The sequence below is a fragment of the Lemur catta genome, chromosome 5, assembly GCF_020740605.2.
Source record: "Lemur catta isolate mLemCat1 chromosome 5, mLemCat1.pri, whole genome shotgun sequence".
Taxonomy (NCBI): Eukaryota; Metazoa; Chordata; class Mammalia; order Primates; family Lemuridae; genus Lemur; species Lemur catta.
In genome coordinates, this window is record NC_059132.1 from 93,024,746 (window position 1) to 93,048,455 (window position 23,710).

Consider the following 23,710-nt stretch of genomic DNA (forward strand, 5'->3'; position numbering starts at 1 on the left):
AGCAAACCAACAATGAGTAGGGCTGGTGACAGAAACGGATCTAACAAAGTAGAAGTGAAGGAGTCCCCAGTAGAATGGTGAATAAATTCCAGAATGTCAGCTGTACCCCAGATGTGGAGGAAAAACAGCCCCAATTGGAGCAAGCTCTGCGAGAGAAGCCTCCAAAAATATTAATTTGATAGGATATATGATATCTCTGATCTTCTAGAGAGGAAATTTAGACAATTGCAGAGAGTTGGAGGTTTCATTAATGGAAGGGACAAAGAAGCACAAAAGATGAATAAATGAGACAATTATTTATTTTCAGGAAAATAAAATTTGTATAGGAAAAATAATATAAACATAGTTTATTACCTAACTTGGCTCTTTGAACATCATTTACATGGTTATAGTCATGTAATCACTGAATATTTACCTAACCAACTTTATAATATAAACATATGGGGAGAGTGGCAAAGCTGTACATATGTGGTGGAGGAAGGGAAGAAAAGAGGCTAAATAGTCTCATCTTGTGTAATGGGAAGTTAAGAAATGAAGCCTAAAGCAGAACTGAATGCACTGTTGTATGTGTTTCATTTAGGTACATCAAATAAACAGCAAAATAATCAGTTGAGAGGTGAAAGGGGTTACTTCTGGAGTAGAGGGAATAGCGGGACACATAGCTGAAGACTGATACTTTTGTGGTAAATCTGGTAGAATATTTCAACTCCTTAAATGATGCGTGCATACAACTGATTTAAATAGAAACTTCAAAAATTTACAAAAAGAGATGGGGTGATGCAAAAGAGACTGAGAAGAGGTGATTTGAATCAGGAGATAAATTTCAGAAGAACTAATGATTGAATTGAGTGATAGATTGCTGCTGATCATGGTCTAGGGGGACTATCTCAAGATCTTCAAATTAAGTTTTCAATGCTATACCCTTGCATTTTAAACCTATCATTTTTCAGAGCAAGACAACCTTTCTTTTTTGAAACTCTCTTTTCTTAATGCAGAATTCTTTAAATAATTTGTGAAGCATCCTGTCAGCATTTTATACTTACTGGGAAACAAAATTTTTGTTTCTTCACTCTTTTTATTCATATTATTGCTATCTTTCAACGCATTCAGCAAAGAATTTATTACTTATTAAAGCAGATGACATTCCCTGAGAGTTTTCAGGAATTATAAACAATTGCAGGAAAGAGACATGTTTCTATTACCAAAAGGGCAATAACAATGGAATCCACTATTGAATATGCCAGCAAGATCATAGAGTTTAGAGAGCAAGCACAGTGTTTTAACCTTTATTCTAGCTGATAGAAGATGATGCAGTATTCTATTATCCACAATGACAAGTGATTTATTGGGATACTTTCTTTTCTTCCAAACTGTTTTAAACCATTGTTTTTTTCTCCAATTGCACTGATTTTTCATCTTAGTACATGCATGGGGCTGTAAGCATTTGAGTGGTCATTTAAAAAAAAAAAAAGGAACATTCTCAGCTCTAGAGCAATTCACCTTGCTAATGCTATACTACAAATTGAGGTTTGCATGCCAGATTGTTGCATGCCAGAACAACTTTTATTTAGGCAGATTTTTTTAGTATCCCAGTCTAAAAGTAACCAAAAGCTTAGGAAATTCATTCCTTACTAACATTTCCCAAAAAATCTGCTATCTAAAATCTTGTTTTAGGCAAAACCATTGTGTGGGGAGCCAGATATTTTTGCTAAAAGAGAAAATTACTTTAAGATAGGATTCCCAAACATTGAAGGATAAAGAAAACAGATTAAAGGCTGATAGTAGAACTGTGATGGTTAATTTATGGTGCCATTTTTCAGGCCTAAAATTCGGGTGTATGTTTTCCTTTCCCTCAAGGGAGGGGAGATTATCGGTCTTGTGTTAATAGATCAGAAAACCATCACACAAGCAGTTTTGCTGAGGTTCTGAAATGAGAACAAAACATTTAAGAACCTTTCCTCCTAATGTTCTTCTCCAATGGAGAGAAAGACCCATACTTCAGGTCACTGATAGTGTGGCAGATTATTATTTAGTTTGCAGGTAGGGAGTTGGTGGGGAGTACTAGAATTCTGAGTCAAATGGTGCTTTGCAACATTGATATCTTTTTGACAAATTGCACAGATTTCATGGTTAACAAGCCACTGCTATCTGTGTTCTGTAGATGTACAAAATTAAAGTTCTGAAACACTAAAGACTACGACTCAAGTGCATTTGCCATTATCAATTGCCCTTTGTCATTTTGTTACATACTAAAATTTAGAACTATATGTGCATGAAATGGGGGGAAAATAAAGGAAGGATGCATTACTAAAGATAGTATAGTTTCAGGTTGCTTTTTATTTTAAAATTTATAATCTAGTAAAAAGGAAATCTAAAGTATTGATACCTAAACCTTGGATTAGAGGACAAAATGATTGTATTCTATCTATTGAACTGAGTGGCTGTGAGTAAAATTACTTAATTTTTGTGCATCTAGGCTTGATCATCTGTCAAAATATAAAGTGAAAAGAGATTAACTTTAAAAATCCTTCTAACTCCAAAAATGAAGTTTTTATTTTCAAAATATCCAATTACTATGTAATATTAATCTGTGATTTTAATCTGTTTAAAATATTTCAAGATTTTATCTATACCACTTTTATAATTTTTATCTATTTGTTTTTAATATTAATCTTTTTATTTACATAGACTTAAAAATCACATCCATAAAGAATATTGGGAAAATTTGTTGATAATCAAATGTATTTCAGGTGAATTATGGTGTTGAATATAAAAAATAAATGAATAAAACCATACATAAAAGTACTTCATTATGGCCAATATGAATATAATCTCATTCCCAAGAATATCATTCTAAGCTTATACCAAGGCAGAAATTACAAAGGAAAAGATTTATAGCATTGATTAGAAAATTAAAAACAAAAGGCAAAATATCTGTGCCCAATATGCAGGAGAAAAATATCTTCAAAATCAATAGAAGATGATAAACATTCTAATATTAACACAAGCAAAAATAAGTGAGAAAATATTTTGCCATACGTAACATCAAAGAACTGTAAATAAATATGAAAAAACATTTTTGCATATCAATTGGTAACTTTCCAATGTTTTATAATAATATTCAGTGTGAGAGGAGATTCAGGAAATGAGTACTTACATACTGTCAATGGACACATTAAGTGCAAAAAATGTCTAGTCTATTTTGACAATATGAGTTTAAAGCCTGAGAATTTTACATTCCATTGGATCCAGCAACTCCATTTTGGAGACTATGGTCTGAAAAATTATCATGGACATGCTTTTATCTGAATGAGGTTAAATGCCACTGGAGGGTTTTATACAGAGGAGTGAAATGATCTGACTGCTATATTGAGAACAAGTGGCAAGAGGAAGCAATGAGGCATGTTACAAAGCAAAAAGTAAGGGTGGCTCAAACTTGGAGAATATTAACAGAAAAGAAAAAATGTTCACAATTTAGTGTTAAGCACAAAAAGTAAGTTAGGTTACAAAACATCGTGCACAGTCTGCCTCTATCTGTATTCAAAATATAATTATGTCCATAGATAATAGGTTATCTCTGAATAGAATGCTTTTTCTTTTTTGTTTTTTAATGTCTCTATATTTCTAAACTCATATATATAGAACCTTTGTAATTAGAAAATATAGAAATATATTACAAGTAATCTTGTAGATTACAAGTAATCTTGTAGATTACCAGTAATCTTGAGTCAGAAGTTCCCAGAACATAGAGCTATAACATAACTAGCATGATTGGCCCAGGAAAATGAATTTATTTCAACATTTGGATTGATTAATGCACATTAAGTCATGCCACTAAAGGAAGAAAAAAGTCAAAAGGATTCGAACATGTGATTTGGACCATGTGGCCAAAGTATATACAGGATCCTAAACTGGTATCTCAGCAACTTCTTGCCATGATAACAAGTTTAAAGTTCAAAGTTTTATTCCACTCAAAGTTTGGGGATTTGTTATTAGTAAACAAAGTCCAACAAGTCATTTAAGACCAAGTTCATATAACTAGAAAAAGAGGATGAGTGATGGAGGGAAAAAACTTCACAGGAAGTAGAGGAGTTATATGTACAGTCCAATGTGATAATTTTTTACTTGATATTAAAATTATAGTATTAATTAAGAAGTTCTCATTAAGTTGTTTTAACATTATGAAATATTTCACACACATTTAAAAGTACATAAACCACCCAGTTTAAGAAAAACTTCCATTTTTCTCCCTCCCTCCCTCGAAATAACCATTATGTTAAATTTGGTGTTTATCATTTCCAAGAATGTTCTTATAGTTGTACTACATAAACTATGTATGTATATATAATAAATGTTGGCTTTCATGTTTCTATTCTTTCTAAAATACTAGCATACTATACTTATTCCATATATATGTGTGTGTATGTGTATATGTGTGCAAGGTTACATTTTTAGATTATCTACATTGATAATTTGGCTATAATTCATAATTTTAATTGTTCTATTAGTGAATTAATATGACAAAATTTACATATTCATTCTTCTGTGGACAGACATTTAAGTTGTTTCCAATTTTTCAAATAATGTTTTAACAATTCTTGTATATATCTCCTGTAATATACAAGAAAGTGTCCCTAGATTCTATATGTAGAAATAGAATTATTGGGTTTTAAGGTTATGGACACCTTCAAGTTTACTACATGTGGCTCCAATTGCTCTCCAAAGTGTGTACCAACTTATACTCTCAGTTGGTTTACAGTATCTTGTGATGCACAGAACTTTAAAATTTAGAGTAATCAATCATTTTGATGCTTTCTGAGTCTTGTTTAAGAAATGCATCCCTAGTGTGAGGTCAAAAATATTTTTTCTATATTTCCTCTGAAAGGAATTTGGTTTCATTTTTCATGTATGGGCCTTTAATATGTCTGGAACTGATTTTTGTTTATGTAACAATCTATGGATTCATTTTTGATTCCATACAAATAGCCAACTGATTTAACAAAGTCTGAAGTTAATCTGTATCTCTACCTTCCTTCAGGAGAAAAATAACAATCCTACATCCCATTAAAAACCTCTAAGCTTTATGAAACCTGGCTTCTAGGGTTATTTGTAGTTGCTTCAACCCAGTGTTACCAGGAGTATTACCAGCTGGAATTATGTTTTAGGTTAATTTCTCAATGTATAAACCACCTAGGCAGTGTAAAGTGGAGCTCCAAATTAATATGAAGGCAGACCCATATTTTCAAATTCTCAGCTGACTTCTGCCATCCCAATTCCCAGCTGAGGCTGAAACAGGCAGTTTGGTTCCCTGTGCCAGTCAGTAGATATTTTTCTGGTTCTCCCTTGACCTATTCACTGGTGTTGCAACTCTTCAATCATTTTCTATTTCATTTGCAACTCCCTAACTCTTATGGATCCATGGCATCATTTTCAGTCCCCAGAGGACCATTAAATTTCAATTCTTGGTTACTGAGAGATGGAACCAAGCTTGACCCCTACCTCCCAATAGTTGCCACATCACCTTTTGCTCTGGGATTTTGTTTCCTCATTGTTTATTGCCCTTGAGATTTTCCAGATTCTATTGTGAGCATTTAAATAGACAGTTGTTATATTTGATTGAGTGTTTTTAGGTTTTTAAAAACTGAAAGCTGTTTGAGTTCTCTAATCTCCACTATCCAGAAAAGGAAGCCATTTAAGTTGTTTTAATGTAAGTCACTATTGGATATTATGTTTAATACTCAATTCAATAATGGAGAAGATAATTTTAGGATTATTAAAAATGAAACCTAATCTGTCCATATGATTCAGTGAGAAATCATTATATTAATATCACATTCAAAACGGCTTTAGTTTTTATATAGATCTCATTTAAGCTCTTTTCTCAGAGGCAAAGATGAAGAATTTGGTTGCTTTCAAAGCTCTATTATTTAACTTCATTAAATTTATGAAAGCATTTGGATTTATATGAATAAAAATTGATATACATGTTTACTTCATCTTACTCAATTCATCTCATCTTACATTTTCTTGATTTTTATTGGACTACCACGTGTCATGACCTATAAAAACTCAAGATGTCAGAGCCCTATAAAAATATCAAGATGGCAGAATGGAAGCAGCCTACACAATGCAGCTCTCATGGAGAGGATCAAAAGTAGCAAACAGATATCGACCTTTGCATGAATTATCTGAGCTAGAGCACTGGGAATCCAAGGAGAGGAGGTGGGAGTGAAGTGAAGGAGATAGAAATGGGATGAGCCGCTTAGCAGGACTGCAGATACTTAGGAAAGGTGCCCACATGTGGGAAAGGGACAGAGGAGAGAATCTGGGGCTCCACGCTTCCCCTGAGGATACACAACTGGAGCAGCGGGAGGTCCCCTCCACTGCAGCAGGCCTCCAGACTGATACAGAGACCTGACTGGAGGCTGTGTAGCAGTGTTGCTCCAGAGAGAAAGGACGGCTGGCTTGTGAGCCCTGGGTGCTGCAGCTGGTTCCATTGTAACATCTCAACCCCACAGTGCTACCCTTCTGCCTTGGGGTCAGATCTGTGACTTCAGCCTCCCCCATGCCTCTGCCAGGCAGGGAGGGAGCAGGGAATCCCAGCAATTGCACGCCCCCCGTGGGCAGGAGCACTGCCACCACTGCCAGGGGTTCTGGGCAGAGCAAGAGATCACAGGCCCAGAGCCAGTTGCTGTGGCCTGGGTGATCTTGTTCAACTGCACTTCCCACAGGACCCAGGCAGAAGACATGCCTGTAGCCCTTGGCACCCAGAGCTCACTATCACGGATGACTAAACCACTACCGCCACCACCTGGGAAGCCCCAGCAGGCCGCTGCCTTTGCATCTGGGCAAACTGCACACCATGGATCCACACCAGCCCGCACAGGTGCCTTGGGTGCTACACCCTGCACATGCCCTGCGCCCACTGCACGCCCTGCCCCATGGCTGCTCCGGTCCACCTGTGTCTGCTCCATCTCATATTGGCATCCTTCCCCAGGGTTCTGCTTTGTCCTAGGGGTCACATTCCACCCCTCTCATGAACTGTGACCTGCTGGCCTGTTCTACCCAGTGGACTTGCTGCACCCAGGGGCCTGCTCTGCCCTGCAGGCTCTCTATGACCTGCACACTCGCCAGGCCCTGCATGGGCAGAGCACCCTGTTGTGCCTGGGCTGGCCAGACCTGTGAATATGCACACTGTGCTCAGTGGACCTCCTCCCTCCTGTGTGCATGCCCTGTCCTGCCAGCCAGCCCCATTTTGCATGCACCTTGCACCAGGGGCCAGCCATGACACAGCACCCTGGTGACAACCAGAGGCAAACAGGGAAGAAGCAGCAGAGTAGCAGGGTTAAAGGCTCACAGTACATCCACCCTTCCTCTGCCTGGTCAAGCTTCTGGAATAGAACCCAAGCATGCCATGCAGGGATTCATCCCTATTTTCACCGAGCAACAGAGGTCTCAACAAAGGAGAGAGAGCAGGTGTACCATATCTGCTATCTGTTTTGAGCTAAGAGAAGAGGCCCCAGCTGAGAAGGAACCAATATAAAATCTCTGACAACATGAAAAAACAGGCTATTCTAACATCCCCAAAGGATCACAACAGCTCTCTAGTAATAAACTCCAACCAAAAGGAAAGCAACAGACATGGAATTCAGATTATGGATGGATAGCAAGTAAGATGAATGGAATTAAGGAGATGGTAGAAAACCATCTCAAAGAAACCACAAAAATAATTTAGGACATCAATAAAAAATTCACTAAAGAGATAGATATCATCAGAAAAGAGATAACAGAACTTAAAAAAATAAAAGAGTCATTTAAGGAATTTCAAAATACATCAGAAAACTTTAACAACAGACAAGACTAAGCAGAAGAAAGAAGTTCAGAGCTTGAAGATAAGGATTTCAAAGTAACCCAGTTGTAAAAAATGTAGAAAAAAGAACAAACAAAAATTAATCACTGAAACAAATATGAGATTATGCAAAATGAATAAATATAAGAATTACAGGTATGCCCTGGGGATAAGAAGAAAAATCAACAATCATGGAAAATCTATTTGAGAGAATAATATAGGAGAATTTCCCTGCTATTTCTAGAGGTTTAGCTATCCAGATAGAAAATGGTCTTTGAACACCTGGAAGATTCATAGCAACTAGGACATAACCAAGACATACAGTCATCAATCTGGCCACAGTCAAAGTGAAGGAGAAAATCCTACAAGCTGTGAGATGAAAGCAAAAAGTTATTTGCAATGGGAAACCCATCAGACTAACAGCAGACCTCTCAACAGAGAACTTTGAAGCCAGAGGAGATTGCAGTCTCAGTTTTAGTCCTCTTAAACAGAATAATTGCCAGCCAAGAATTTCATATCCTGAAAAACAAAATTTCACAAATGAGGGAGAAACAAAGTCTTTCTCAGACAAGCAAACACTAAGGGAATTTGTCACTACTAGACCTGCCCTACAGGAAATGCTTAAAAGTGCTCAATACATGGAACAGAGCATTGAATACCCATCAGTGTGAAAACATCTGAAAGTTAAAGTTCACCACTCTTATAAAATGGTAACACAATGGAGAAAACAAAGCAACTGGGTATCATTCAACATGATCAACAAAACAGTATCTCACATATCAATACTAACATCGAATATAAATGTTCTTAATGCTCGATTTAAACTATATAAACTGGCTGAATGGATGAAAAAACACACCCCAAATATATGCTGTCTACAAGAAACCCATTTAATTCACAGGGATTCTCATAGTCTCAAGGTAAAGGGATGGAAAAAAAATATTCCATACAAATGGAAACCAAAAGCAAGCAGGAATAGCTATTCTCATATCAGATAAAATAGACTTTAAATCAACAATGGTAAAAAAAGACAAAGATGGTTGTTATACAGTAATGAAGAGATATTCACCAAGAAGATATAATAATCCTAAATATACATACACTTAACAGAGGAGCTCTCAGATTCATGACACAAATTCTACTAGATCTAAGCAAAGAAATAAACAGCAACATCATAACTTCTGGGAACTTCAACACTCCACTGACAGAACTGAACAGAGGATCAAGGTAGATCAACATAGAAACACTAGACATAAACAGGACTCTAGAACAAATGAAATTATCAGACATCTATAGAAAATTCTACCCCAAAACTGTAGATTATACATTCTTCTCATCAGCACAGGGAACATTTTCCAAGAGAGATCATATGTTAGCCCACAAAACAAGTCTCACCAAATGCAGAAAAATCAACACCATTCCATGTATCTTCTCAGATCACAGTGGAATAAAACTAGAAATCAACTTCAAAGGAATGCTCAAATCTACACTAAGTCATGGAAATTAAACAACCTGCTGCTGAACGATCCTTGGGTCAATGACAAAATTAACATGGAAATCAAGAGATTTTTTTTTAACTGAACAACAAACATGACACAAGCATTCAAAATCCATGGGATATAGCAAAAGCAGTGATCAGTGATAAGGAGGAAGTTCATAGCCTTAAATGTTTACATCAAAAAGACAGAAAGATCACAAATTAGCAACCTAATATCACACCTTAAGGAAGTAGAAAAAAAGAACAAACCAAACCCAAAGCTAGCAAAAGAGAAGAAATAACAAAGCTCATAGCAGAACTGAGCAAAATAGAAACCAAAAAAAAAAACCCACAAAGGATTAACAAAACTAAAAGTTGGTTCTTTGAGAAAATAAACAAAACTGATCGACCTCTAGCTAGGATAACCAGAAATAGAAGAGAAAGGACCCAAATAAGCTCAATCAGAAATGAAAAAGGAGACATTACAACTGATACTATAGAAATACAAAAATACCATCCATGACTACTACAAAAACCTCTATGCAAACAAACTAGAAAATAGGGAGGAAATAAATCAATTTTTGGAAACACATGACCTCCCTAGGTTGAATCAGGAAGAAACAGAAATCCCAAATAAGCCAATAATGAGTATTGAGATTGAAACAGTAATAAAAACTCTCCCAACAGAAAAAAAGCCCTGGACCAGTATTCACAGCAGAATTCTACAAGACTACAAAGAATTGGTACCCATTCTACCGAAACTGTTATGTTCCATAACATCAAGAAGGAGGAAATCCTCCCTAACTCTATTAATACAAGGGCAGAATCATCCTGATTCCAAAGCCAGGAAAGGACACAATAAAAGAAAGAAAACTACAGACCAATACACCTTATGAACATAGATGCAAAACTCCTCAACAAAATACTAGCAAACTGAATTCAATAGCACCTCAAAAACATAATGCACCATTATCAAGTTGACTTCATCCCAGGGATACAAATATGGTTCAATATATGCAAATGAATAAATCTGATTTACCACATAAAGAGAATTAAAAACCATATGATCATCTCAATAGATGCAAAAAAACCATCTGATAAAATCTAGCATCCCTTCATAATAAAAACTCCCTCAACTAACTAGGCATAAAAGGAACATATCCCAAATAATAAAAGCCATATATAACTAACTCATGGGAAAATATATTTGCAAACTATATATCTGACAAAGGGCTAATATCCAGAAACTACAAACAATTCAAACAAATCTGCAGGAAAAAAAAACAACCTCATCAAAAATGGGAAAAAGACATGAACAGACTCTTCTCAAAAGGAGATAGACAAATGGCCAAGAAACATTTTAAAAAATGCTCAACATGACTAATTATCAGGGAAATGCAAATTAAAACCACAGTGAGATACCACCTTACCCCTGTCAGCATCACCATTATTAAAAAGTCAAAAAACAATAGATGATGGCACAGTGAAAGAGAAAAGGCAATGCTTTCATGGGAATGTAAACTTGTACAACTGCTATGGAAAACAGTATGGAGATTTCTCAAAGAACTATAAGTAGACCCACCACTGGATCCAGCAATCCCACCACTGGATATCTACCCAAAGGAAAAGAAGTCATTTTATAAAAAAGATGTCTATACCTGAATGTTTATTGCAGCACAATTCACAATAGCAAACATATGGAATCAACCTAAGGGCCCGTCAACTGATGAGTGGATAAAGAAAACTGGGGGTGGGAGGGAGGTGTACACAACATGGAGTACTACTGAGCCATAAAAAGGAATAAAATAACGTCTTTTGAAGCAACTTAGATAGAACTGGAGATCATTTTCCTAAGTGAAGTATCTCAGGAATGGAAGAACAAATACTATATATTCTCACTTACAAGTGGGAGCTAAATGAGGGATATATATGATCATAAAGTGGTGTGATGGACATTGAAAAGTAAGAAAAAGGGAGAATGGGAGGGGGTGAGGGATAAAATCTACCTATCAGGTACAATGTACACTATTCTGGTGACAAGTACACTGAAAGCCCTGAGTTCAGCATGATTCAGTTCATCCATGTAACAAAAAATACTTGTACTCCCTAAATTTTTTGAAATAAAAAATAATACAAGATGTCAGTTCAATTATTTTGCCAAGTTTTCCCACTATTCCCATACCTAGCCTATGCCACAGTAAAGCAAACTAGAGGAATTTTCCATCTAAATGTAAAACATTTTTCTGCCTCTGAGCCTCTGCTTATGCTTTAACCTGTCCACATGCCCTTATTCCCCATTCCTCAAGTCCAACACTCAAAACTCTACACATCCTACAAGGCCTCTTAAAATGTCTGTCACCTTTATGAAAGCACTCTTTATTGCCCCAATATGATCTCCAATCTGTTTCTTGTCACATTTATCTCAGTTAATTGCTTCACTGGAATTTTAAATTTTGTTTTACTTTAGAAAATGAGTCTATCTTTTGTATTCTTACATTTCACGAAGTACTTTGAGAATCTGTAGAATGTCAACAAATACTAAATTTCAAGGTAAATAAAAGTTCCTATGCAATTCAAGATGATTGTTTTAAATAATTACAGTGTCATTATTTACAATATAAACTCTTAAAGAGAAGATTTAGGAGTGTCAAATGCTATATAAAAGGTATGACACATGTAGAATAAACTTCTCTGTATTCCTACAAAAAGGAAATAATAGACTAGATGTCTGCTAAGATTTCTTCCATTTCTAATATGTAAGCATTCTTCATCAACTTCACATCCATATTCATGTATGTATCAGTCACAATGCATAGTGCTCACATAGTGAAAACTAGGACTCAGACCTACTAAGTCTAGATCTAAAGTTCATGATTTTAACTACTATGATAAGGAATTTTTATTTATTAAATATTAAATAATTTATTAAACATAAAGAATATATTTATAATAATTTAAATTGTTAAATTTAAATTATTATATTAATAAATAATTTGTGGTATAAAATTATATTGAAAATTAATTTTATAGTATAAAATATAATTCATCATATTATTACATTAATAATATAAATATATTTATTAAATATATAAATCCCTTATACAACTTAGGCAGTATTCCATAGTGATTAAAATCATGGCCTGAGTAAGTTTGAATCCTGGCTCTCAGACTCACTTTGGGCGACTTGTTTAAGGCCTCTCTTTTTCAGTTTTGTGAACTGTACAACAGGGATAGAGTAGCTGTCTCATAGGGTTTTTGTGTGTATTAAATGAGCTTACACAAGTAAAGTATCATACTTAGCACTTTGCCAAGAGCATAATAAACACTCAATAAAACTTCACTGTTGTTTTTCCTGCACTTAAATTCTTCAGAACAACTGTCACTCTTGATTGATTACAATAATTGATTATATTAAGAAACACCTAATTTTTCCTAAAACTCTTTTATCAAATCATAGACTAGCGGGATAAATCTAAAGTGAACTCTCTCTCCCTTTACAATTCCAGAACCATTTAACTGTTTTATAAAGATGGAACCACATGTACTTTTTGGACCTATCCTAACACCTTGTCAGACAGTCATGACTGATTTATCTCTATCATCTCTTATCCATCTATCAATATGAAACATGTTATGATTACATATTTCCTTAGCCAACGGAGGCTTAGAAAAATCTGTTAAAGGCTTGGAATGAAATTCCTTAGACTTCTGATTTTAAAGCTTATTAAATTTCCTATTTCAAGTCATGTATATGAATGTTAAAGAAGATACTCATAAAAAGTTGTTTTAAATACTGGCACACTATAGACTATAAATTTCATGTTAACCATGTTCATGGATTAGAAGAATTAATATTGTTAAAATGACCATACTACTCAAAGCAATCTACAGATTCAATGCAATCCTTATCATAATTCTAATGTCATTTTTCATAGGAATAGAAAAACAATCCTAAAATTTATATGGGACCACAAAATATCCTGAATGAACCAAGGCAACCATGAGCAAAAAAAAAAAACCTGAAAATATCACATTACCTCATTTCAAACTATAACAAAGCTGTAATAATTAAAACAGCATGATACTGACAAAAAAATAGACACATTGACCAATGGAACAGAATGGAGAGCCCAGAAATGAGCCCACATGTTTACAGTCAATTGATTTTCAACAAGATGTCAAGAACATGCAATGGGAAAAGGATAATCTCTTTAAGAAATGGTGCTGGGAAAACTGGATATCCACATGCAGAAGAATAAAATTAAAACCTTATCCCATATCATATACAAAAATCAACTCAAAATGGATTAAAGACTTAAACATAAGACCAGAAACTGTAAAACTACTATAAGAAAACACAGAGGAAAACTACACGACATTAGTGTAGGCAATGAATTCTTGGATTTGACACCAAAAACATATGGAACAAAAGCAAAATAGACAAATGGGATTACATCAAACTAAAAAGCTTCTGTGCATCAAAGGAAACAACAGTGTGCAATGACAACCTACAAATTGGGAGAAAATATTTGTAAGCCATATATATGATAAGTTTAATATCCAAATTATTTAAGGACATCAAACAACTGATAGCAAGAAAACAAAACAAACAAAAAAAAAAAAAACAGTTAAAATTGGGCAATAGGCCAGGCATGGTGGCTCATGCTTGTAATCCTAGCACTCTCTCTGGGAGGCTGATGCGGGAGGATTGCTTGAGCTCAGGAGTTTGAGGTTGCTGTGAGCTAAGCTAGGCTGATGCTATGGCACTCTAGCCCAGGCAAGAGAGTAAGACTCTGTCTGAAAAAAAAAAAAAAAAAATAGGGGCAAGGAACGTGAATTAGACATTTCTCAAAAGAAGATATACAAATGGCCAACAGATGAAAAAATGTTCAACATCACTAACAATTAGGGAAATGCAAATTAAAACCACAACAAGATACCACCTCACACCTGTCAAATGGTTATTACCAAAAAGACAAAATATAATTAACTGTTGGTGAGGATGTAGAGAAAAGGGAACCCTTATACACTGTGAGTGGGAATGTAAATTAGTATAGCCATTACAGAAAACTGTATAGAGGTTCCTCAAAAAACTAAAAAATAGAACTACCATATGAACAAGCAATTGAACTTCAGGGTATTTACCAAAAAGATTGGAAATCAGTTTGTCAAAGAGATGTCTGTGCTCCCATGTTCATTGCAAGCACTAATCCCCATAGGCAAGTTATGAAGTCAATCTAAATGTCCATCAACAGATGAATGGCTAAAGAAAATGCGGTGTGTATATAGACATATATACATACACACATAATGGGATACTATTAGGCTTAAAAAAGAGGGAAATTGTCATTTGCTACAACATGGATGTAATTGGAGAACATTATGCTAAGTGCAATTAGACAGGCACAGAAAGACAAATACTGCATATTCTCATTTATATGCAGAATTTGAAATAATTGAATTCAGAGAGCAGAATGGTGGTTACCAAGTCTAGGAGTGAAGGAAATGGGAAGATGATGGTCAAAAGGTACAAAATCTCAGTCAAACAGGAGGAATATGGAGATTATTTGTGTTCTATTGCACGGCATGGTGAATATAGTTAGAAATAGAATGTTATACATTTTAAAATTGCTAAGAGAGTAAATTTCAAATGTTCTCACCACAAAAAATGTTAAGTATTTGAGGTGATGGATATGTCAACTCACTTGATTTAATTATTCCATTATAAATGCAATGGTATTTATAAATCAGAACATCACTTTGTACCCCATAATTTTATACAATTACAAATTGTCAATTTACAATTTTTTAAAAAATCTGGTACTGAGAATTTGCTATGAAGCAGACACATGATAGAACATTTTTTTCTGCCAGCCCTAATACATTCATGTATCCAGCAGTTCAATTCATAATCATTTAATAAAGTGAACATTTGTAGTCTTAAATATTAAGAAAAAAACAGATTATTAAAAGTTAAAACCCTACTTGCATTTAGTTTTGTTAAAAAAAAAAAAATCCCAGGAATATTGTAATGAGTTCTAGGTTTAGGAGTGAGCATTGTGCAAGTTAATGTAAGTAATGAACCTTTCATGTGAAATGATGTAGTGTCACAACTCATTTGCATCCCACTTAAAGTGTAATTAAGTTTCCCTGACAGCATGGCTTATGGCTGAAAGAACAGACCTGGATGCTAAATTAATCCAGAGTCCCTCAGTTAATAACACTCAGCAAAGAAAACTTTACACACTCTTTCATTTAAAGTTCCCAAACTCCCATTTACAGAAGTACATGACAAGGCAAGCCTACAGAGAAACTTTTGTATTAAATTGATGACCTCTCACCAGACAGATCAATCATTAAAATACCTGAAAATCTGAACTTCCATGAATCAGGACATAAGAATGTGCTATTTTCACTCCAGCTAGAAAGGCTGGTGGTCTGGAAGGGGTGATTTCACATTTAAATTTCACTGCACCATATATTTAATTTATAGTATGTTTTCAAACTTAAATCTGAAGTGTTGGTAGTGTTAAGATTTATAACAGGACTGGTTTACCATAATAAGTTCTGAGAAATAATGGAATTCACTTTTTTATTCAATCTTTCAGAACTTGAGTTCTTCATATATGTTTCCCAGTGAAGTTGTTATTCAATAAATTCTCTTGGGTTTGTTTGTTTGCTTGCTTGCTTGCAGTTGTCCTTGCTTATTTGTTAAGAAAATCCTTTTTTGCAATCTCCAGAACTAATTATGATACTGCCACAGGATTAGAACTATACTGTGTTATTTAAACAAGTTTTAACTAAACAAGGATTTAACATATAAATAATCTAAACCATTTTCAGAGAGGTAGACAAAAGGGCAACAAATTTCTCAGGATCAGATCCCATTCCTCTGCCAGGACAACATAAAGATTCTTTCCCTGACAGTCATGTGTACCTATTGCTTGGTGCTATTATCCTGTTCTCTTTTTGGCCATCCCAATGCAAAGGCTGATGTGAAAAGGAACACCCTGTCTGGGCTCAAAATTGACTATTGTTGCCACCATAAATAAAGTGGTTTCTCCTGTCAGTTGAAGTGTTGACAGCTGGGCAAAGACAACTAGATACACCTCTAACACACAGGACATTCCTGAATGCTATGAGTGCCCAACCTCATTATTCCTAATGGATTTACTCCAGTCCCTGAAATGAACATTGTTCAGGATCTTCAGGCTAAGTTAACTTTTATTCTGACACAACACCTGCATGCTGTCCTTACCAAGTAAGTTGTCAGATTTAAAAATTAGATAATATATTAAAGTAAAATGAAACATTGAGTAGTAGCTATAATATTCACCTGCAAGTATTTGCATAGCACTGAAATGTCCCTAGGGCAAAATTTGCAGTAGCTCATTTTTCCAGATCAGTTCTCAGCACTATGCAATGTATCACTGGCATTTTAACAGAAACATCACATGCTCTTTCCTGATTATCCTAAAGAACTATTTCAGAGAACAGAAAACTTGCCAGGAAGAATGAGTTGATGGGAAAGAAGCATCCAAATGATTATTTTCTCTTTATCATTTATTAAAGGAATCATTATGCAGTAAAACATAAAGAGTAAAAGTGATATTGAATTAAATAATTTATTTTTGGCATGTTGTTGGATTATTTACAGTGGTAGCAGACGACGATTTTATTTCACCCATCCAACTGAGGCCAAAAGGTGGTGGTACACGGAGTTCTATTTGTTAAGTGCCTTAATTTATATATTATAATACATATATACACATATATTTTTATTCAAATCATACTTTTAAAGTTTATATAAGTAGTTTGTTGAATTTATATTTTAAGACATGTCAAGATGGTCCAAATCTAAGGTTCGTTATGTAATGATATCCTCTCATGTCCTATTGATAATTTCTGTGAGTCCCTGATTACAACAAAACATGCTGACTCAATTCACAGGGTAGCACTGTATACTAATAATACTTTAGAAATTAAGCACTTTCACTCATACAACACTCCCATAAGATGAGCTTTACCTATAGATTATTAAGGTATGCAAAGTCCCACTACCAGCAGCAATGTTACTCCTACCATCCATAAAAGCAAATAGGACTCACACAGTCCCATACAGAGAACCTAAAATAGCCTGTAGGACGTTGATTCAAATTGACTGCTATGTAGATTCATTTCCAAGTAGCTGGGAGTTGATTCAAATGATAGAGGTGTTAAAGGATAAAAGAATAAAAAGAAATTCAAACAAACATACTGAAAATAATTTACCTGTGCTGTACAAAAAAACTACACACACACACACAAACACACACACACATACACACATTAGCTCTTCATGCTTGGAGTGCTAAGGAAAAGCAACTGAAACTGCTGTGTTTGCTCATTAGCTTTAACTTTATTGTAGTTGTTAATATCCATGCTGATGCCTGGCAGGTAAACCCAGATTCCTGAGACCTGTTAAGCAGCCATCTTAGCTCAAGGAACCTGACCTGATTCACAGAGGCAATAACTGATGGGCCTCATGTGCCTGTAGCTGCTAGAGTTAATAATTTTATTCTTTCTCATGCTTTCAGAAGCTGATCACATTTATTATATTCATTTTATTCACTCATTCATCAAAAATTATTTTACTATTTTTATGTTTGTATTTCTGGTAAATTTTTGCTGACATTAATTTTTACCTTTTTTTGGCACTAAAAACATCAAATTTAATTTAAAGAAAAAAATCAGAAACTGTATGTAAGAATAATAGACGAAACCAACTCCTGAAAAAGAGTTCTGCACCTTGGTGATCACATTCATCGGAAGTGTTGGAGAAAAATAAAAATGATATTTAGCTTAAGATGTTGCATGAGTTATCTCCAAATTAACTCATTTCAGGAGTGAAGATTCCTTGGGTCATTTATTAATATCAAAATGTATACAGGTTTCTCTTTTGAATGTCTTGTACATCTGAAAGAAGCAATTATACAAAGTCTCCTTCAGTATAAATTCTTTGTTTCAGCCAACTCTCAATGGAGGGGTAACCAGGACCACACCATTTCCCTGGACAAAGAGCACTGGAATATTCCATTGCGTTGATTTACATATCTCTTCAGATGTTTCTTAATCAATTTCTATAGTAGTCACAGTTTCTTCCACATCTCTCAGTATCATACTTAGATGTTGTTGATCATAAGCATGTAATCTGCCTCAAAGCTCTTGGGCATTTCTCATTTTCACATAAATTCGCTCATCCAGGCTGAGCCTGATCAGATCCAAGGGCTCCTCTGCAGTGTTGGTAGTTTGTCGCTGATCCATGTCATCCACTATGTTTCAAATCCTGTGCCCTTTCCCCTAATTTTTACCTTTTTGAAGCTGTTCATCTCCTTATTAATTTTATTAAAGTAATCTTTTAATAGGAATAAGGCATAAAAGGGATAGGGCTCAGAAACCATCTATGTTCCAAACAGAATATTGGCGTTCTTCTTTATTCAGATTATCTCTCCATAGACTTTCCTACCCTGTTCCCAGAGCAGATCCTGTCAACCCTAATGAAGAATCTAATCTTAACTGAAGTCAGCCAGAATAATTGACATTCCCATTCTAAAAATTACCCATTTGGAAAACGGTGGTGATCGAGAGCCAAATTACCTTCTCTGCTCTTCCAACTCCACTCCCTCAGAGATCAAGCCAACTTAATTTTTAAAACTGTTCAGGGAACTTTCATAACAATGTTGTCCACAGAACAATTTACAACTTCTAAGAAGAGACTCATAAACTAAAATGTACAGTCTCTGATAAACACAATCTGCTGATCATAGTCATTTCTCATTAACAGTCTATTCCATATCTAGAGAAGGAAGTATGAAAGGAATTTTATTCACAAAGGCCCCAAAGCTCATGCTGGTGTAACTGCATAGAGCTGCCAAGAGTTGTCTCCCTTTTAGAATTTTTTTAAGGAAGAGAACATTTTAAATGAGGTTCCATCATCAAATTATTAGAATCCTATATAGCATCCTGCTGTCAGGACAAACTTGAGCAACTTGCTTGACCTCCTTTCAAAACAGCAATTCCAAAGAATTCTCCATTATGGCTAGAATTTCTTGATTCATTCTAAGATTTTAAAAATATCAAAAGAACCAAGCATCACTTGTTTGGGATGTCGTTTTTTCCAAAACCAGTTTTTACAAAAAGATCATTTCATAAAAATCTGAGCCCATCAAGCTCCAACAAGTGTTAAGTCTAAATAAAAGTTACTATTCCTTTCTTCATTCCACTTGTATGAAGAAACTTATTAATATATTAATTCCTGACTTTATCAAATTTTGAACTGTCATTTAGCAAGTATTTATTAAATGTCTGTCACATGGAACTGGATATTTGTGGTCAAAACAAGCAAAGCTCTCGCCCTTATGGAGCTTATGTTCCAGCTACATTCATAGACGAGAATCTTGGTATCAGCAGACACCTAAGGCAGGCATCTTAAATTCTTTTACCCATTTGCCAAGAGAAGAACAGAGTGCTATTTTTGATTTGCTGAAAGCACTGCAGAAAAACTGATCAATGTCCAGAACTCAGACTATAACAGTAAGTCATCCAGCTGAATAATCTTTTTATTTGTCATGTGCTAGTCCCTTCTGCTTGAGAAGAATATAATTCTAAGAGGTCAGAGATTATGTTTACCTTGAACACCAGCAGCATGTGCCCCTTGTCTAGCACATCTAATATTTGCTGAATGATTGAATGAGCAACAGGCCAAGTAATGAATGAATAAATGAATATCTTTGAAGTATTTGTTCACAGGGAACCCTATAATAACTCTGGTTCATTTAACACCCTTAATTTTTCACAACATCATCCTTCTTGCTTCCCAAAATGACTCTGTCAGGTGCCCCTCCTGTTATATGCGGTAAAACAGGTTCTAAGAATTGTTTAATAAATACACCAGTCATAGACTAGGGTTGCTATTTCTGTGTTCTTTGCCCCACATCCCTTCTTCCACCTCTCCAAATATGGATCTTTTGGTGCTAAATTCTTTAAATTTTGCTCTGGATGGGAATGCAAAAGACTACGTAGAGTAGCCACAGGAAGGAACCAATGTGTCATTAATTTTATCATAACAGAGGATAGCTCCCTTCTTTCCACAAATTGCAGTATCATCAACCTGCTGCCTATCCTCTCAAACCCTACTCCAGGTTTGCCTACTAAATTGTAACAATGGTTTAATTTTTTAATTAGAAAAAACTAAACAGGGTTCAGGAGACACATTAAGATCCAACCCTCAAAATTATTACAGCCCAATCTCTTTAAAGCTTATAGTGAATAATTCTATAATTTTAAAAATGTGTTTATTGAAGCAATTGAGTAAAACCAGCGTTGCTTTTTGAGAAAAGCTTTGGCTCTATGTGAGACATTCCTACACAGTTTCTTTGTAAAGTAAGTTGGTTTTTACTTCAGCAACAATATGAGGCTCTTCAATGTTTCCTCTGAAATACCAAGTTGACCATCAGTTTGCCTGATTAAGATCACAATAGTTTTCTATCAATCAGCAACACACAAAAGAAGGCATCATTATAGTATGCTTACTGTTGTTTTGCACTGTGAATTTTCTGCCACGTAGTTCTTATCACAAATCCAGCTATGATCATTTATAGTCAAAAGAAATTGATGAATGTGGCCATTTCAAAAAAATTTGTCTGATTGTAAACTCACCCAACATACTTATAAAAAACAAATTCCTGGAATCCATATAAGATCTTCTGAATCTGAATATTAAGGAAAGATCCAATGCCTAGGACTATGCCTTGCACATAGTAGGTACATGCCAAGTATCTATTAAAAGAGTAAATGTATGAGTTATTAAGTCCCATACTATGTTTCATTTCCTGAACACAGATAGCTCATTTTGTGGAACAAAATCACTACAATTTTTTTCTACCTGCACTTTTTGCTAGTCTAGATTTTCCCTGGAATATGAGCTCCTTAAAAACAGATGCTTTGGGCTGGGCATGGTGGCTCATGCCTATAATCCTAGCACTCTGGGAGGCTGAGGTGGGAGGATTGCTTAAGCTCAGGAGTTCGAGAACAGCCTGAGCAAGAGTGAGACCACATCTCTACTAAAAATAGAAAAAAATTAGCTGGGCATGGTGACGTGAACTTGTAGTCCAAGCTACTTGGGAGGCTGAGGTATGAGTATTGCTTGAACCCAGGAGGGGTTTGAGGTCACTGTGAGCTAGGCTGATGTCATGGCACCCTAGCCCGGGTGACCTAGCAAGATTCTGTCTCAAAGAAAATAAAAATAAAAAGTTGGCAAAAGACATGAACAGAAATTTTACAAAGAAGACATACAAATGATCAACAGCTATATGAAGAAATACTCACCATCACTAATCATCAGATAAATGTAAGTTAAAACCATGATGAGATATCATCTTATTCTAGTCATAATGGCCATTATTAAAAAGTCAAATAACAACAGATGTTGGTAAAGATGCAGTGAAAAGGGAATGGTTTTACACTGTTGGTGGGAATGTAAATTAGTACAATCTTTATGGAAAACAGTATGGAAATTTCTCAAAGAACTAAAAGTAGACCTTCCATTCGATTCAGCAATCCTACCACTGGGTATCTACCCAAAGGAGAAGAAATCATTGTGTCAAAAAAATGCCTGCACTCATATGTTTATCACAGCACTATTTATAGTAGCAAAGACAAGGAATCAACCTGAGTGCTTATCAATTTATGAGTAAATAAAGAAAGTATGGTATATAAGTACCATGGAATACTATTCAGCCATTAAAAAGATTGAAATAATGTCCTTTGCAGCAACTTGGATGGAACAGGAGGACAGTATCCTAAATAAAATATGAATAACTCAGGAACAGAAAATTGAATATCGCATGTTTTCACTTATAAGTGGGAACTAAACAATGGGTACTCATGGCATACAGAGTGGAATAACAGACACTAGAGACTCCAAAAGGGAGAGTGGGGGATGAAAAATTACCTGTTGGGTACACTGTACACTATTCAGGTGACGGGTACACTAAAAGCCCAAACTTCACCACTACATAATATATCCATGTAACAAAACTACACTCGTACCCCCTAAATCTATAAAAAACAAAACAAATTTAAAAAACCATTGTGGCATACAGATAATGTGAGCATCTTCATAAACTTCTAAGTCAAAAAGTTACTCTAATAGAAACAGTAAGGTCCTTAACAAATAAGGAAAATATGTTTTCTTCCTTTCCGAGTGAAAGAAGTTTCACTATTTTGTTGACTCCCAGTATAGTAGCATAGCTTTGTGTTGTTTGTTGTTTTGTTTTACTTTTTTGTGTATATTACAAAATAGAAGCAGAGATATTTAAAGTACATGTAAAGAAGACATATATTCAAAAAATTGGTAGAAATCTTGTTTATAAGAAATCCTATAGATATTAACTAAATTAATAAAACATTGTGAAAAGGTGAATGCATTTCAGTAGAGTGAAATCTCTAAGGGAGCAGAGAACACATATTGTTTGACTTTGTATCATCTGCCTCTAACACAGAGCCAGTGTTTGATGAATGGATGAAAGAATTAACAAATACATTTCAACAACTAATTTTGTTTTTATTGATCAAACCCACTTTTTAACCAGGTAACATGCCACTTTAGGTAGCAATTTGCTTGACACTCAAGTGCACATACCTTTTTCTACATATTAACAAAAACTGTGCTCTAATTTTCAGTGTTGATTTATGCTACTGTAGCACCAAACCATTTTAAGAATTCAGCAAATCACTTAACTCTGTTTAACACTCAAATACACAGCAGTGTTAAATCTACCATTTATTTCTGTTAGCTCCACTATTGTTCATGGGATTTTAATACAGTTGGCATTCACTTAACAAACAATATACTCACAGTCCTCAATTTTCTTTATTTCTCCACTTTTAGAAAATAAAAAGTCAAATGGTAAACTTAATAGAGCTGTAAAAAATATAGTCCCAATTAATTCAATGATAGTGTGGGTGTCATTGATTTAAGATAGCTGCTCTCTGAATAAATCCATTTGGGGCCTAATAACTGTATAGAAAAAGGCCAAGGCAGATGTCTGTTGCTGGGGCCTAAAGACCTGTTGGCAGACAATTGCCCAGTTAGGATTACTGGTCTCAGCTAGAGTTTCCCTATAGCTCAAACAACTGCCCAGCTGCTTTTGTATGCAGACTCCGAGATCAATTTCTTACTGGAATAGATTCCTCACAAAGAAAGATAATCCTTTATTTGAAGTTTAGTCACTTGAATTCCTCTCTGTATTCTTCACTGTCAGGCCTTGCGAGTTTTATTTATTCTTGGTAGAATGTGCTTACTATTGCAGTTATGGCACTTTTCACTCTAAGCCCTTCTTTTC

The 23,710-nt window shown here is 35.0% G+C and overlaps 1 protein-coding gene and 1 pseudogene across 1 annotated transcript in view; both read right to left on the bottom strand.

The window, feature by feature from the left end:
• C5H4orf33 (chromosome 5 C4orf33 homolog) overlaps positions 1-23,710 on the bottom strand; it is a 219,044-nt gene that overhangs the window by 147,695 nt on the left and 47,639 nt on the right. The gene's annotated exons all lie outside the window — the stretch shown is intronic.
• Positions 18,330-18,644, bottom strand: LOC123638574 (annotated as a pseudogene).